Here is a 15,951-nt window from a genome sequence, read left to right as displayed (position 1 = left end):
TGACCGAGGCATGTTAAACTCATCTGTTGCCCACAGCCTCCCTCTCCCACTTACTGGGGTGACTGTGGGGAGGTATGCTGCAGCTAAAGGACGGTTTAGCACCTCTTTTGCTCTTAAAAATTGACTGTGTTGAGCATTTTACCAACTATTCTGGAAATATTTACCACCTGAAGTGTAACACCTGATTTTTAGTAACTGAAGTTTAAGACGTATTGTGTTAAAGCCTGTGTCTTATAGCTAGTTAAATAAGTCAACTTCTACCTGAAAGAACGCATTTCCTGACCCTCTTTGTTTCATAATCTTCTTTTTGTTTAATAAACCTTTTTTTGTTCGTTTGATCAGCTCCTGCCTGAGTCTCTAAATCATTGAGTTTTCCCTCACACCAGTCCCCTACTAGATAATCTGTGGTAAATTGTAGAAATTCATGTTAACTGGTGTACCATGAGGTGGGTGCACTATATTTAATCGGGGGGCAGTTAGCAGGAGTGGATCCGCCGCATTATTAATTGGTGAGTCCGCTGCCACTGCATGTTGCAGGAAATCTTCTCAGTGAGATAACTGCCAAAAGAACTGAGCTCCCAAGCACAGTTTTGGGGGCCAACTGTAACAAGTACAGTGGTACCTCGGGTTACATACGCTTCAGGTTACACACGCTTCAGGTTACAGACTCCGCTAACCCAGAAATATTACCTCGGGTTAAGAACTTTGCTTCAGGATGAGAACAGAAATCGTGCTCCGGTGGCGCAGCAGCAGCAGCGGGAGGCCCCGTTAGCTAAAGTGGTGCTTCAGGTTAAGAACAGTTTCCGGTTAAGAACGGACCTCCGGAATGAATTAAGTACTTAACCCGAGGTACCACTGTACTATGGCCCCTAGATCCTTTTCATATGTAGTGCTGTCGACCCATCCTGTATTTGTGCATCTGGTAATTCCTGCCAAAATACAGAACTTTACTTTTGACCCTATCAAAATTCAGATTTCTCCAATCTGGGTAGTTACCAAGAGGGCAAACTTTCAGAATAGATTTTAAAAAAAAACACTGAAGAGCATTATGCTCTTTAATTGTGCCAGATCAACAGAACTTCAGAAAGATGCATAAATCTCTTACAACTATACGCATGCCAAAAGGTGCAAAGCCCTCTTAGTAAAAAAGGACACATCCATTGTGGGAATCATCTTAAAACAGGGGAGGAAAATGTGACAATGAATGAATAGCCTTTTAATAATTATACAGTGGTACCTCGGGTTACATACGCTTCAGGTTACATACGCTTCAGGTTACAGACTCCACTATCCCAGAAATATTACCTCGGGTTAAGAACTTTGCTTCAGGATGAGAACAGAAATCGTGCTCTGGCAGCGCGGCAGCAGCAGGAGGCCCCATTAGCTAAAGTGGTGCTTCAGGTTAAGAACGGACCTCCGGAACGAATTAAGTTCTTAACCCGAGGTACCATTGTACATTGTAACATAACTTCACAAACACCACCAACCCCTCTCCTTTATTTTGATCATTCCCTTATATGGCACATGGCACCACAGGGTTATAGCCAGTCACCTTCCTGGGTTTTTATTCATTACCTTGTATGGTACCAGGCAGAGTCACAATGGCTACTTTTCTACTGCAGGCGCCCCGCCTATGCATGTATCCATTCTGTTCCTGTGCAGCCTATGCGTTCGAAACATAAGCAAGGGGGGGGGTCAAACTTGGCTACCACATTAGTCAACCTTGTCTGGTCAAACTCGGCTACCGCATGCATGTGGAAAGAACTGTTAGCTAGCTACGTACCCTCAGCGACTTCTAGCGTTATACTCATTTTTAAAGGTAGTTCCCTTTTCAGTCTGACCATGAAGTTATTTTTGAAGGGCAAGATTTTTCCAGATGATGAAATGCTGGTTTCTGAGGCCAAGTCGTGGCTTCTGATGCAAGCTGCCAACTTCTACAGATAAGATCTCCACAGCTACATAAAGCAATGGGAGAAGTTGCTGGTGGCTACGTAGAGAAGGACTAATAACTGTGCCCGGTTTCCTTTGTCTCAGTCCACGGGGAAGTACTTCAGGAGAAGTCTTTAATGAACACCCCTCATATATAACATTCTAAAATATCACAGGTTTTTCTAATAACAATAAGAATAATTTATTATTTATAACCTCCCCATCTGGCTGGGTTTCCCCAGCCAGAGAAGAGAATCATCGAGTTGGAAGGGACCCAAAGGATCATCTAGTCCAACCCCCTGAAATGCAGGAATATGCATTTGTCCCATACAGGGATCGAACCAGCAACCTTTGCATTATCAGCATCATACTCTAACCAATCACCCAAACAGATGGTCGCCACTCTGGGCAGCTCCAAACAAAGTATTAAAATACAGTGTTTTGTTAAACACTAAAAGCTTCCCTAAACAGGGCTGCCTTCAAATGTCTTCTAAAAGTCTGGTAGTTGTTCTTCTCTTTGACATCTGGTGGGAGGGCATTCCACAGGGCAGGCGCCACTCTGGGCAGCTCCAAACAAAGTATTAAAATACAGTGTTTTGTTAAACACTAAAAGCTTCCCTAAACAGGGCTGCCTTCAAATGTCTTCTAAAAGTCTGGTAGTTGTTCTTCTCTTTGACATCTGGTGGGAGGGCATTCCACAGGGCAGGTGCCACTACCGAGAAGGCCCTCTGCCTGGTTCCCTGTAACTTGGCTTCTTGCAGTGAGGGAACCGCCAGAAGGCCCTTGGTGCTGGACCTCAGTGTCCGGGCAGAACAATGGGGGTAGAGATGCTCCTTCAGGTATACTGGACCGAGGCTTTTTAAGGCTTTAAAGGTCAGCACCAACACTTTGAATTCTGCTCAGAAACATACTGGGAGCCATGTAGGTCTTTCAAGACCGGTGTTATGTTGTAGCCTTATGAGGCTTTGCCCTCGGGTATCTTGTCCCTTCATTCCTCCCTGTTTGTTTTTGGACAGCTGCCAGGCCTGTCCCAAATGGACCACTATCCTTTTTTGAGGCCACTGATGCGTGCCCCAAGTTTGGGAGCTGGGAGCTGCTTCCTGCAATTGTTGCTAGGTCAGCTGAACGCCTCCTTTGACAGGATGCAGTGACTATCGGGTCAGAAAGCAAACTCCATGTTTGCCACATGTTCTCCTTCTTGAGCAGATACCTCCCCCTTCTGAAGCCCACATTGCAGCCAGAAAAAGTTCCTGGCGTGGACTCAGGTATAACGGTTTGGGCTGGGAAGGTGCGATTGCAGATGGTCACTGGAGCTCTTTGATTTATTGATTTATTGACACAAAGCCAGCCAGTAATTCAGTGAACCTAGCCTTATCTGTGCCATTCATGCACAGGGTTATTACCAAGTCGGTGCTGTGGTTCAAAGTGGAGCTCTGTCAGGTGGAAGCGGGCTGGGGCATAATTTCCCTGATTGAACAACCCACACAAATACCCTTCTCTTCAGGGGTGGTGTAAGGCTATCCAGGGGCCCTGCAACCTTCTATAAAGTTCAGTCATGCAAAGGGAAAGAAAAGAAAATTATAAAATGTCCTCTTTCAGTCCATGCTGGATTCTTGAGCCGTGCAAAGCGCCAGGGTCCAGGAGTGACGTTTAGCAGGGCTGTAGTCTGGTGGGCATCGGGCATCTTGGGTCCCTTCCAACAAGGCTGGAGCGTTGTCTGGGATGAGTCGAAGGGGCCAGTGCAGATCAGGTGTCACAGATGCCGGTGTCTTTAACAGCTGTAGATAACAAGACAGTCTCTGGCCGGTTTACCTGTCAAGAGAAGAGAAAAACAGACACGGCAGCGACTGTGCAGAATATGCAACATTCATATCACAACTGGAAGGATTTGCACATAAGGTGTATTAACTCAAAAGGGTATGCTTGGCAGGAAAACTGCCAAGGGGTTAACAGTTCTGTTCCTTGGGTTAAGTTTTGCCAGCTGAGGTTTTAAAAGTCTTTCTGCGCCCTATTTTTTCAGAGCTTTTGCGGCCTGTAAGGCATGTTGCAAATTTCAGTTTTCATCTGCCAAGTTTGCTAGTGTCCCATGTGTTCCCTTGCTTCTGGCAAAGTTTCAAATTCCTCAAAGTATCAATTGCTATGTTGCAGCAGCGTTTTGATCTGAGCATGCTGCGCTTCTTCAGTAGCTCCTAAAAAGAAAAACTTGACAAAGTTCACAGAAAGTATTCACTTGCTTTTAAGAAAGTCATTTCTTCAGGTTAGTGCTTGGGGCAAGGGGAGTGGGTAACCTTTGGCATTCTGGTTTTTGTTTTTTGGGGGCTGAACTGTAAATCCAGACAGTGTGAGGTTCAGGGTAGCTGGTTGGTGAGAATGCAGCATTTTCCTCTTGGGATAGCAGCCAAGAGATATCGCTCTGAAGCTACCTCCAAGCGCCTGGCACAAGAGAGCTGATGTCCTGTTACTTGCATGATTTTTTTTTTAAAAAAAAACAGTCTGTTCACATGCTTTCTGCAACAGTCTTTGAGCAAAAACAGAGATGAGAAGAAATCATTTTTGAGAAATCTTATTGTTCCCAGCCTGCGGGGGTGGGGTGTGTTGGGCGTGGGGCCTGTGGGCATTCCATTTTCCAGTGACTCTCTTGCCTGCAGATGGCGCACTGATTTTTTCCCTAGGCGTCTTCTGCCCCTCCCGTGGACACCCTCTGGGATTAAGTCTTTGTCTCTGGCCTTCTGGCTGTTTGAAGGCAAACCCCTAATTATTTTGGCCGGGTCCTCTTCGAAAGAAGGGTCTGTGGTCCTGGGCATCGGATGACTCCAGGGGGTCATACACTCAGTGCGGTGGGGCCATCAAAGTGGAGTTTTTAGCTGCCTCAATTGCAACATCAGTATTGTCCGCTGCCCTGAGGGCATTTATCTTGCGGATTTCCTCAATGGTCAGTATTGTAATCCTAGGGCTTTTGATCCCTCGGGTTTAATTGTCTCTTTTTTAACAGTTCTGTACCATGCAGCGCTCAAAGCCTTCCCTTCTGTTTCTTTCTGTCAATTCACATACTTAAATACTCTTTTTGGACTGTCTGCTTGTCCATTTCACCTGATTCCTTCTGAATTTCACCATTCTCAACTTCCTCTTGTCTTTCTTCCTCAATCTATTTTCTTTGGGGGTTAAGTAGGGGGAACCTCATTTAGCCCTGGTGCAGTTGCTGCATAGGGTGGAGTGGGGCTAATTATTCCTCCTTCCTCTTCTGGGTCTGGCAAGACTGCTGGGTTTTTTCCCCCTAACTTGTACTTGCTGCCATACTGGGCACAGTTTGGCATGGCACGGGTAATCACAGTTCTACTTTTCCTAAGCCATGGGGGACGGTCAGGAACTTCACATAAGTGTTGGAGTCTATTTTTCATCAGGTTTTTTTTTTTAATCCCCAATCTTCTCCCTTTGTGGCATCTTTCCAGTTTGTTCAGGAAACATCGCAGGGGGGTCGTGGGAGTTGTTTTACTGCTTTTTCTCCATGACCCTGGGACCCTGGAACACTTGGGATACTGGGACACTCCCTCCTGCTAATGTCATTTCTCTCACTCAGTCACAGACCACACGTTGCTTTCAACGTCTCATGCACTCAAAACATTCACTGGAGTGTCCCCACACGCACATTCAGAAAAACCCATGCACCTCCCTCAATCCCCTTTTTACCAAAACCAACCAACCAACTGGCAGCGCTTAGACTTCGACCGGGGCCCAGCAGCACCCTTTACTGCTTTTTCTGGGTGACACCAAAACCAGTGGCACTTTTTCTGCCCTACTGGTCGGGCTGATCAGGCCCTGTTTGTTTGCTTCCACCTATACCCTGTGGAGCCTACCTTGTTCCTCGAGGTACCTTCCTTCGGCCGTTGCTTTTTCTCCGGTCCTTGCAGTGTGTTCACTCAGGAACGGGTGGCAATTCCTCCCACAAACTTGGCAGGATGTGCACTGGAACTGCTGACACGAACCGAGCTGTTCACCGCAGGGACGCCTTGAACCCACATCCCTTATCCTCAGGGAAGCTGTTTTTCCCGGCCAATGCACCAAGAAATGGAGCCTTATGAGGCTTTGCCCTCGGGTGGGAAAAATATTGCGCCTGGGAAAGGGAAGTGGGAGTCAACAGACACTCAAGGAATAGTTTCGGAGAAAAGGCTTTTATTTCTACCATCCATGAACTGGTAGAAGGAGCAAGTGTGATAAGTCACAAAAAGCATGCACGAGTTCACAATCATGTGCACAAGCATATATACCCCTTTCCAGTTCCCTCCTCCTTTCTCCTCCTTTTCCAGGAGTCCTGCCCCATGAGTTCCTCTGAGCATGAACAGAAAGCTGTCTTGGGACTATTGGGACTCTTGGCAACCTCCCCAGGAAAGGGGAATGAGAGTGGTTCAGCATGTCCAAGAAGGTGCAACTAGAATGAGATAAGATTCATTTCCCAGGCCTGCTATGAACAGAGCCTATTCATTAGCTTTTAAAAGTAACACATCATCTTGTGAGAATAAGCAGAGACAAGCAGAGAAAAGCTGTTTTGGATTTTTAGAAAACAAAAGGACTTTTGGACAGTTTTGAGGCCTGGGGTGATTATTGAAGCCTGGGGTGATTTCAGACAGGATTTGGGTATCTTGTCCCTTCAATGTGGTCTCGGCAGCCGGTCCCAGTCACCAGTCTAGCTGCCGCATTCTGGATTAATTGCAGTTTCCGGGTCACCTTCAAAGGTAGCCCCACATAGAGCATGTTGCAGTAGTCCAAGCGAGAGATAACTAGAGCATGCACCACTCTGGCGAGACAGTCCGCGGGCAGGTAGGGTCCCAGCTTGCGTACCAGATGGAGCTGGTAAACAGCTGCCCTGGATATAGAATTGACCTGCACCTCCATGGACAGCTGTGAGTCCAAAATGACTCCCAGGCTGTGCACCTGGTCCTTCAGGGGCACAGTTACCCCACTGAGGACCAGGGAGTCCTCCACACCCGCCTGCCTCCTGTCCCCCAAGAACAGTACTTCTGTCTTGTCAGGATTCAACCTCAATCTGTTAGCCGCCATCCATCCTCCAACCGCCTCCCAGACACTCACACAGGACCTTCACCGCCTTGACTGGTTCTGATTTGAAAGAGAGGTAGAGCTGGGTATCTTACCTTGTTATTTGTTTATTTCCATCAAAAGCACAGCTGGTTGCTCTGCAGTGCCCTCTGGTGTCACATTTTAATAACACATTAGCAACATTATAAGCCATGCGTCATTTGTCCCTTTGTACCACAACTGTTTTTTAACCCTTTGCTAATGTTAAAAACAAGAGTGTATGTAGATCTGCCCTGAGCCTCCCTGTCTCTGGGCTAGACAGAAATGGAGAGAAAACAAAACGGGCAGCTGCATCCATCCCTTAGTGGTACCTCACTTTAACAATATAATAGCATGGGATTCCTCTCGGAGTTCTGTCCGTAGAGCTACAAAAAGTGGGTCACCCCAAAACAGCACCTTAAGATTTGAGAAAAGATTGTTGATAGCCCTGATGCGTTGCAACAGGAACTAGCCCATTGCTTCTTTATGCTGGACCTTTTGGGGAGTGCTATTAATACAATTAAGAGCTTCCACCACCAACACACCCCCCCCCAAAAAAACCACTGACACTTATTCAGCAGCAGAAGGGCCAAATGTCTTCACAAAAGAAAACAGAAGCCCATGTCTGGATTCAGGCAGGGCAGACTGAGAAAAGGCACACAAAGCTGAGTTTTTGCAGTGTCAAACGTTGCGTTCTCAAATTTGAGCCCTGTGTGATGCCAAAATTTGGTATGTGGCACCTCGTGTGTTCTATTCTAAAGCATAATTGTGGTGTCCTCCGTAGCATCCCCAAGGCTCCACACCCAGTGCGATCAAATCAGTCATGCCCCCCAAAATCCGCCTCTGATTTTTGGACCCTGACAGCCTCTTAATGTTTTCAACAACAACTCCCATAATTTCCCTTGTTGGCTGAGAACTGGAATTCAAAACATATGGAGGCCACTAGATTGGAGAAGGCAGCTGTATGCCAACAATGCTTTTGGGGTGCTGGCTGCTGCCATGCCTTTTGTGGAATCACAGAATTGTTGAATTGGAAGAGGCCAATGGGCTTAGGCAAGGGGGAGCAGGGAGGGACAGCTGCCACCCCTAAATCAAGAAAAATCAATAAAAATACATAGAAAAGTGAGGTTCTGCTCCCCCTAACAAAAGGCCTGCCCCCCTAACAAAAATCCTGGCTACGACCATGAAGAGCCCCAAGGGTCATCTAGTCCAATACCCTGCAAGGAAGGAATATTTTGCCCAGTGTGAGACTCGAACCCCCAACCCTGAGCTTAAGAAGTTCATTCTTTAAATATTATAGAATAGGAATAAGCCCCAAAGAGTCTCCTTCCAAAGCAGCCCAAACAACATAAACTATTCCAAGACCCAGAATATAAAAATGATATCGAGACAGATAACTTCGGATCTGACACTGTTAACAGAGGCCACTAACACTTGTTCTGCATTTATTTCTCACATTTGTGAACCGTTCTGGTGGGTTTGGGGGCCAAAGAGTGGGATAAGAAAATGCCAGTGTGAACTATTGAGGTGGAGGTTCAAGCTTTCCCCCAAGTATTCATTATGATATTTTTGAAACAAGCTTGCTGATTAAATTATGCCATGAAGGATACCTCACGATCAGACCAAAAGATAACAAAATGTTCCCTTAAGAATAGTTTTAAGAAAGATATGAAGGCAGGGAGACCTAAGCCCGGAACAGCAGGAATGACAAGAATGCAGAATGAAGAACAATGCAAGTCAATGTAGAAATCATAGAACTATAGAGTCGGAAGGGACCCAATGAGGTCCAGCGTTGAAGGCCTTCTGGTAGTTCCCTCCCTGCGAGAAGGGCCTTTTCGGGAGTGGCACCACTGGCAGAGGAACAGGGGTGCGGGGGGAGCACACTGCCCCCTGTGGCACAATCCCGGTGGGGTGCCATTGTGGGTGTCTCCCCCCTCCCCCCCACGTGCTGGGGGCCACACCCCCAGGATGCGCACCCGCCATGCCACGCCTGCTCCCCCCCCCCCCCGCCGGAGCCAAAGGCTGCTGAAAAGAAAACAAGGCGCCTGCCCTGTGGAGCGCCTGCCCATCACATGTCAAAGAAATAAACAACTACGGTATCTGACATTTAGAAGAGATCTAAAGGCAGCCGTGTTTAGAGAAGTTCTTAATGTTCGATGTTTTATTCTGTTTAATATTCTGTTGGGAGCCTTATCCACCCTGTTGGATGACTTCTGCTGAGAGAGGTACAAGGGGAACATAGGAGGTGACCTTATCCTGAGTCAGACCATTGCTCCATGTAGCCCAGTACTGCCGATACTGACTGTCAGGGCTTCAGACAGGGATCTCTCCCAACCCTAACTGGAACTGCATTCCTAATCTGGAGTATAAACATTCATGAGCCTGGCCCGAAGCACAAAAGCGGCTTAAAATGCCATTTGCTCATTTGGGGGATGATGCTCGTTGAGGTATGGTTCAGGAGAAGATAAGATTAGTGAAATAAATAGTTAATTGTGTTAGGGGAAATCGCTTTGTAAAATAAAAATTAAAATAGGGCAAAAATTGTGCGAAAATTATAATTATACTATAAAATTATAAAATTATAATATAAAAAATGTGTATATTAGGACAAAGTCCCTGATGAAATTTTAAGAAATAAATCACAAACTGATGTGCAAGATTGGGGAAATGAGAAACTGAACAAAAACAAATTGATAGATTTGTTCATGTGAAATAAACTATGTTTTATTCGTGCCTCTGGCTGATGGCACAATTCATCACAGCAATCTAAATTAGCAAATTCTCCAGCTGCTCTTTCTAGTGATTCTAAACTTACGTGTGATTAAAAAGATCAAAACCCATTGAATGCAAATGGCTTAGGCACCTTTGTATCTGCCTAGCAACAAGCTACACACACACATGTGCCAAAGAAGTGAGTGATATGTGCATGCAGCTGTGAAGCACGTTCACAGGTGGAGCTTTGCACACTCCTCCCCACCTGTGAGCATGTGTGCAGTGCACTGGCAAAGCCACAGCAGGGAGCTGTGAACACCTTTCTCTCCTTCACTCTATAGCCACATTCTTGCGTGAAAATGTCTATTGTGCAGCAGAGGCCATCTCTGCTGATCGCTAGAGAGCTTGTCTTCCCACCTCCCTTAATACCTGTTAACCATTCTGGCCTCCACCCTTAATCAGACATATGGGACTAAATTTGTTCCACTGCAAACTCAGGCCAAGCTACTTCTTTCTGCCCATGAAGGAGAATACCTCATATTTCAAAATTTGGCTTTTCACTGGATTGCTGTGAGTGTGGCGGGGAGGGGGAGTTTAGGCTGTAGGATGCCCGAGTCCCTTCTAATTCGAGGATCAAGCAAGAGTTTGAATCTAATGGAGGGTCCCATTGTTGAATTAGTCGGGCAAGGGTGGAGTTGACACCTAAGTGCCAAATTACATGGGTGCTCATAATGGAAGTATGATCATTAATATAACAAAGGAGGTTGTTCTGTGTCACCTGACTGGCAGCGGGAAAAAAGACAAAATCCAGAGGAGAGAGGGAGAGGGAGAGAGAGGGAGAGAGAGCCATGCCTGATTTCTGTTTGAATATGAGACTGTCACTATGGGAGAAGCCAGACCTTCTGGAGTGTTAATGCTGTGAGCTCCTCAGTCTTAGGCTTATGTTGTATAGATGTGTAAATAAACCATATATCCTAAAGAGGGATGCGGGTGGCTCTGTGGTCTAAACCACTGAGCCTCTTGGGCTTGCCGATCAGAAGTTTGGTAGTTTGATTCCCAATGACGGGCTGAGCTCCTGTTGCTCTGTCCCAGCTCCTGCCAAACTAGCAGTTCAAAAGCACACCAGTGCAAGCAGATAAATAGGTACTGCTGCAGAGGGAAGGTAAATGGCGTTTCTGTGCACTCTGGCTTCCGTCAAGGTGTTCCGTTGCACCAGAAGCAGTTTAGTCATGCTGGTCACATGACCCGGAAAGCTGTCTGTGGACAAACGCTGGCTCTCTTGGCCTGAAAGCGAGATGAGCACCGCAACCCCATAGTTGCCTTTGACTGAACTTATCAGACTGGACTTAACCTAGACAGCATCTTAAAAAGCAGAGACATCACCTTGCCAACAAAGGTCCGTATAGTTAAAGCTATGGTTTTCCCAGTAGTGATGTATGGAAGTAAGAGCTGGACCATAAAAAAGGCTGATCGCCAAAGAATTGATGCTTTTGAATTATGGTGCTGGAAGAGACTCTTGAGAGTCCCATGAACTGAAATAAGATCAAACCTATCCATTCTTAAGGAAATCAGCCCTGAGTACTCACTGGAAGGACAGATCCTGAATCTGAGGCTCCAATACTGTGGCCACCTCATGAGAAGACTTAGTCGTTTAGTCATGTTCGTAGCTTCGAGAATACCATCCAACCATCTCGTCCTTTGTCTTCCCCTTCTCCTTGTGCCCTCCATCTTTCCCAACATCAGGGTCTTTTCCAGGGAGTCTTCTCTTCTCATGAGGTGGCCACAGTATTGGAGCCTCAGATTCAGGATCTTTGTCGGCAAGGTGATGAAGGAAAACTCTGATCCTAAACCTCCACTGCCTTGCGGGAGATCTTCAGAAGAAGAAAAGGGTAAGGAGTAAACCCTACACTAATCCAGAATGGAGTTCTTAAGGCAGTTGGATGGTGTCTTGTAGCAACTCCTGCAGCCAAGCTGGGGCCAGACATCTTGCTCTGCTTTCCTTTCACATCAGTGAGGCCAAGAGGGGAGTCTTGTCATCTGGGCAGCCCTGGACCTCCATACACACTGCCCCGCCTTGTGCATGAGGGAAGTCACTTTAGTGCTGCTAACGCAGTGATTTGACTTCACCCCTGCAGGCGCACTCCCTTGTCTCTCAATACAGACAGATGGCAATAACAACCATAAGATCACTTCTGCAAACACTGTAAATCACCCAAGCTTAGACCATTCTTGTGTGCACATTTATTTTTCATAATGGTATGCAAGGTTGCCTTGAAAGGAATGAGTAACTGCAACCCAAAGTCTGCTTCCATGCTAGTTCACTAATTAAGTCCCTAATAAAGCGCTATTTGGGGAGGAAAATAATGTTTGCAAGCACAAGGAAATCTCGTTTATAAAAAAATAAAATGGCAAAAGACACAACTTAATGAGAACAAGACAACTCTTGAAATGCTGATCACCATAAGAAAAGAGATTTGTTCGATATTATTGGTGTGGAATATAATGCTGCAAACCTAGAGAGGGATACAAAATGTTGTTATTAGCTACCTGCCCTTCGCCCTAAGGTCCCAGGGGGGTTTAAAGCGTTAAAACACTATTAAAAACAGTTTAAAACAACATTTCCCATGGTTTCAGCGTGATTCCAAGCAGCCCCTTAAAGTAACAAAAAAGTGTGTGCCACATCAATTTTTCGAAGGAATGAGCCATCAATGTAAGGAGCATATAATGCATTTTTATCCTGTGATAACTTAGCATTTGGCATATCAAAAGGGGACTGAGGCAGAAGGAAAATCAGATAATGTTATTTAAATTGATTTCATGATCAACAACGTAAAAGCAAATTAAGCATCAATACAGTGGTACCTTGGGTTAAGTACTGTACTTGATTCATTCCGGAGGTCCGTTCTTAACCTGAAACTGTTCTTAACCTGAAGCACCACTTTAGCTAATGGGGCCCCCTGCTGCCGCCGCGCCGCCAGAGCACGATTTCTGTCTTTATCCTGAAGCAAAGTTCTTTACCCAAGGTACTATTTCTGGGTTAGCGGAGTCTGTACCCTGAAGCGTCTGTAACCTGAGGTACCACTGTATAGGATTGCAGCCTAACGACACAACCCTAGGCTTACCTCATCAGACATAAATCACCTTGAATTCCGTGGGACTAGTTCGCACTGTTAGACTTGCTGGGCAAAGGAGGGATAAGCAGCGCACACTCACCTGCTGGCCACATGAGGGATAAGCGGCAGAACTCAGATGGATACCAAGCAGCATAAGCGGCAGCAATCATTCCGCCCATGGACATGCCAACCAGGTGGAAAGGCTTTTGGTTCAGACCAATGCACTCAACAAAATGAAAGAAGACACACGGGTGGAGATGTTGTGCTGTCTTCCAGCTTTCCAGTACTCTTTGTAGGTCATTTCCCAAGAAGACTTGGGGCTCTTGTCACAGGTGACATAAGATGGGTTGAGAAAGCGTGGGAGATCCTACTGGGAGATCCTACTGTTGCCTCTACTGCTTTTCCCAGGATGCCAAAGGGAGAGCAGAAGTGGTGGCACTCAAAGGGCTGCTGCACAATACTGCTTGCTCCCCACATAAACAAAAACCAGTTTTTAAATTCACCTTGGTGATGAAGGGCAGGTGAGAAACAAAATTAAATAAAAATAACATATCTACAGTGTTACCTCGGGTTAAGTACTTAATTCGTTCCGGAGGTGCATTCTTAACCTGAAACTGTTCTTGACCTGAGGTACCACTTTAGCTAATGGGGCCTCCCGCTGCCGCCATGCCACAGGAGCACGATTTCTGTTCTCATCCTGAAGCAAAGTTCTTAACCCGAGGTAATATTTCTGGGTTAGCGGAGTCTGTAACATGAAGCATATGTAACCTGAAGCGTATGTAACCTGAGGTACCACTGTACTTAGGTTTCTAAGTGTCTGCTAATACAGTCGTACCTTGGAACAGAATCTGTTCCGGAAGTCCACTCGTCTTCCAAAACGTTCGGAAACCCAAGTGCAGCTTCTGATTGGCTGCAGGAAGCCCCGTCAGATGTTCGGGTTCCAAAGAACATTCGCAAACTGGAACACTCACTTTCGGGTTTGTGGTGTTCTGGAGCCAAAACATCCAAGTACCAAGGCGTATGAGATCCAAGGTACGACTGTATACCAAATGAACCTCTTTCTGAGCTATAGAAGCACAGGTGTGTCTTGCTGAACTGGCCTGGAACTCTCCCCTCCTGCCAGTCCCTACCAGAGACCTACAGCCCAAGCTGCTTCTCACTTCTCCCCTCAGCCCTGCAGGCAGATTCTCTCCCTTTACCTCCTCAGATTCAGCTAGGACCACCAAGCCTTTGCCCACCAAGCCATTCCACCAGTCTTTGTGTTTTTAGGAAATAGGGATTATTTGCAACCTGAATCCCTTCATTTCACCTCAAGAGAACATTGCACCTCAAAAGGGTCTCGTGTTGCTTCTCCCATAACTTCAGCAAGCTTTGTCCAGAGCAGCCGTGCTCCCTGGGGGTCTCTCAGTGCAGCCCCCGCCCCACCCCCAGCCAGCAACCATGGCGTTCTCCCTACATCCTGCTCCTTCTTCCCAGAAAACCTTGTCAAACACAACTCCCTCTTCCGTTTACATCAGGCATAGGCAAACTCAGCCCTCCAGCTGTTTTGGGACTACAGCCAGGGCCGTCTTAAGCATATCCGGCACCGTGGTGCAAAAACCCCTTTCCCAGAGCTTTTTTGAGGGCTGGAGGAGGTGGGCAGTGGCTGGAGGGCAGTTGCTCTGGTGGAGAAGAGGCAGAGGCTGGACGTGTTGCCTCCTGGCTCAGCTGCCTGCTTTGTGCCGCAGTGTAGGAATCTTTTCCCAAAGTGGGTCTTGAACCCACAACACTGAGATTAATAATAATTTATTAATTGTACCAACTGACTGGGTTGCCCCAGCCACTCTGGCTTCCAACAGAATATAAGAGAACACACCAAACGTCAGACATTATAGGACTGAGGGCTGCTGGCTTGGGTTTGTGGTGTTTTTTTGTTTTGTTTTTAATGTGAGCTTCTGAGTTCTTTGTAGAACTCGTAAGCCACCTTGGGAATTATTAGATGGGAAGGTGAGGTATTAGCCTTCAAAATTACAGTGGTATCTCAGATTAAGAACTTAATTTGTTCCGGAGGTCCGTTCTTAACCTGAAACTGTTCTTAACCTGAGGTACCGCTTTAGCTAATGGGGCCTCCTGCTGCTGCCGCGCGATTTCTGTTCTCATCCTGAAGCAAAGTTCTTAACCGGAGGTACTATTTCTGGGTTAGCAGAGTCTGTAACTTGAAGCATATGTAACCTGAAGCTTCTGTAACCCGAGGTACCACTGTTATGTGTTTGTTTTTTCCTGCTATAGGTAGCACTTTTGCCCTGGGGGAAGGGAACACTGTGTTTTGTGAACCCAGAAGTCCTCCCTCCAAAGTCTTTCCCTTTTTTTCATATTTTTTTTATTAGTTTTACATAAAAGTTGTACACAACAAACATAACATTTTCAAAAATAAAATAAAATTTAAGGGTTCTTTCGAACTTTCAGACCTTCCTTCCTTCCCTTCATGGGTTCCATTTTTAAATTTTATTCCTCATCTTCTACTGTAATCTGGTGTATAATCATAGAATCCACAATTCATGTTACTTTACATGTGTCATTGTAGATCAATTGAATAAATAAAAATAAACATTTCTGTAGTGATTATGATATATAGGCACAACTTTGTTAACATGTTCAGAAACGTTAATCTGAGCATATACTTTTTTTTTGCTTCACCTCGTTTTATGCAACTGTTACCTGTTGTATGTCTAAACATCGGGATAATTTTATTTAATTAAAAAATAAAAATAGAAGATTTGTTTTCAATCCCAGTGTGAGGGATTTACATCAGGAAACCACTAGGGGGCAGAGGAGGTGGTAACTGGGCTCTGGATATTGCCTTAAGATTCCCCCCCCCCCACAAAATTTCAAAAAGAAAAAAACATTTTTTACACACACACACACACACAGAGAGAGAGAGAGAGAGAGAGAGAGAGAGAGAGAGAGAGAGAGAGAGAGAGAGAGAGAGAGATTTACATTAAACCATAGCACCTTTATGTGGTTCCCTGAACCCCCAGACTTCCTTTGGCTTCCAAAATTTATCTTCCTTTTTTAACTGCGTCTAATTGCATTTATCCAAATTATTGTCCTTCATTGGAAGACCAGGCACCGAGAGGATAAAAAGTTT

At 45.8% G+C, this 15,951-nt stretch overlaps 1 long non-coding RNA gene across 1 annotated transcript; it reads right to left on the bottom strand.

Annotated features, from left to right (window-relative positions):
• Nucleotides 1-1,030: 1,030 nt before the first annotated feature.
• On the bottom strand, nt 1,031-1,969 carry LOC310757513. The gene is made up of 2 exons (XR_014545284.1): nt 1,808-1,969; nt 1,031-1,771 (listed from the first exon to the last, which is right to left on the bottom strand). It is a non-coding gene; the product is annotated as an uncharacterized lncRNA (long non-coding RNA).
• Between the last annotated feature and the right edge of the window lie 13,982 nt (nt 1,970-15,951).

This window comes from Podarcis filfolensis (genome assembly GCF_964270895.1).
Source record: "Podarcis filfolensis genome assembly, chromosome: 2".
NCBI lineage: Eukaryota > Metazoa > Chordata > Lepidosauria > Squamata > Lacertidae > Podarcis > Podarcis filfolensis.
The sequence above is the reverse complement of the archived record's forward strand: the minus strand, read 5'-3'. Positions and strand labels throughout refer to the sequence as shown.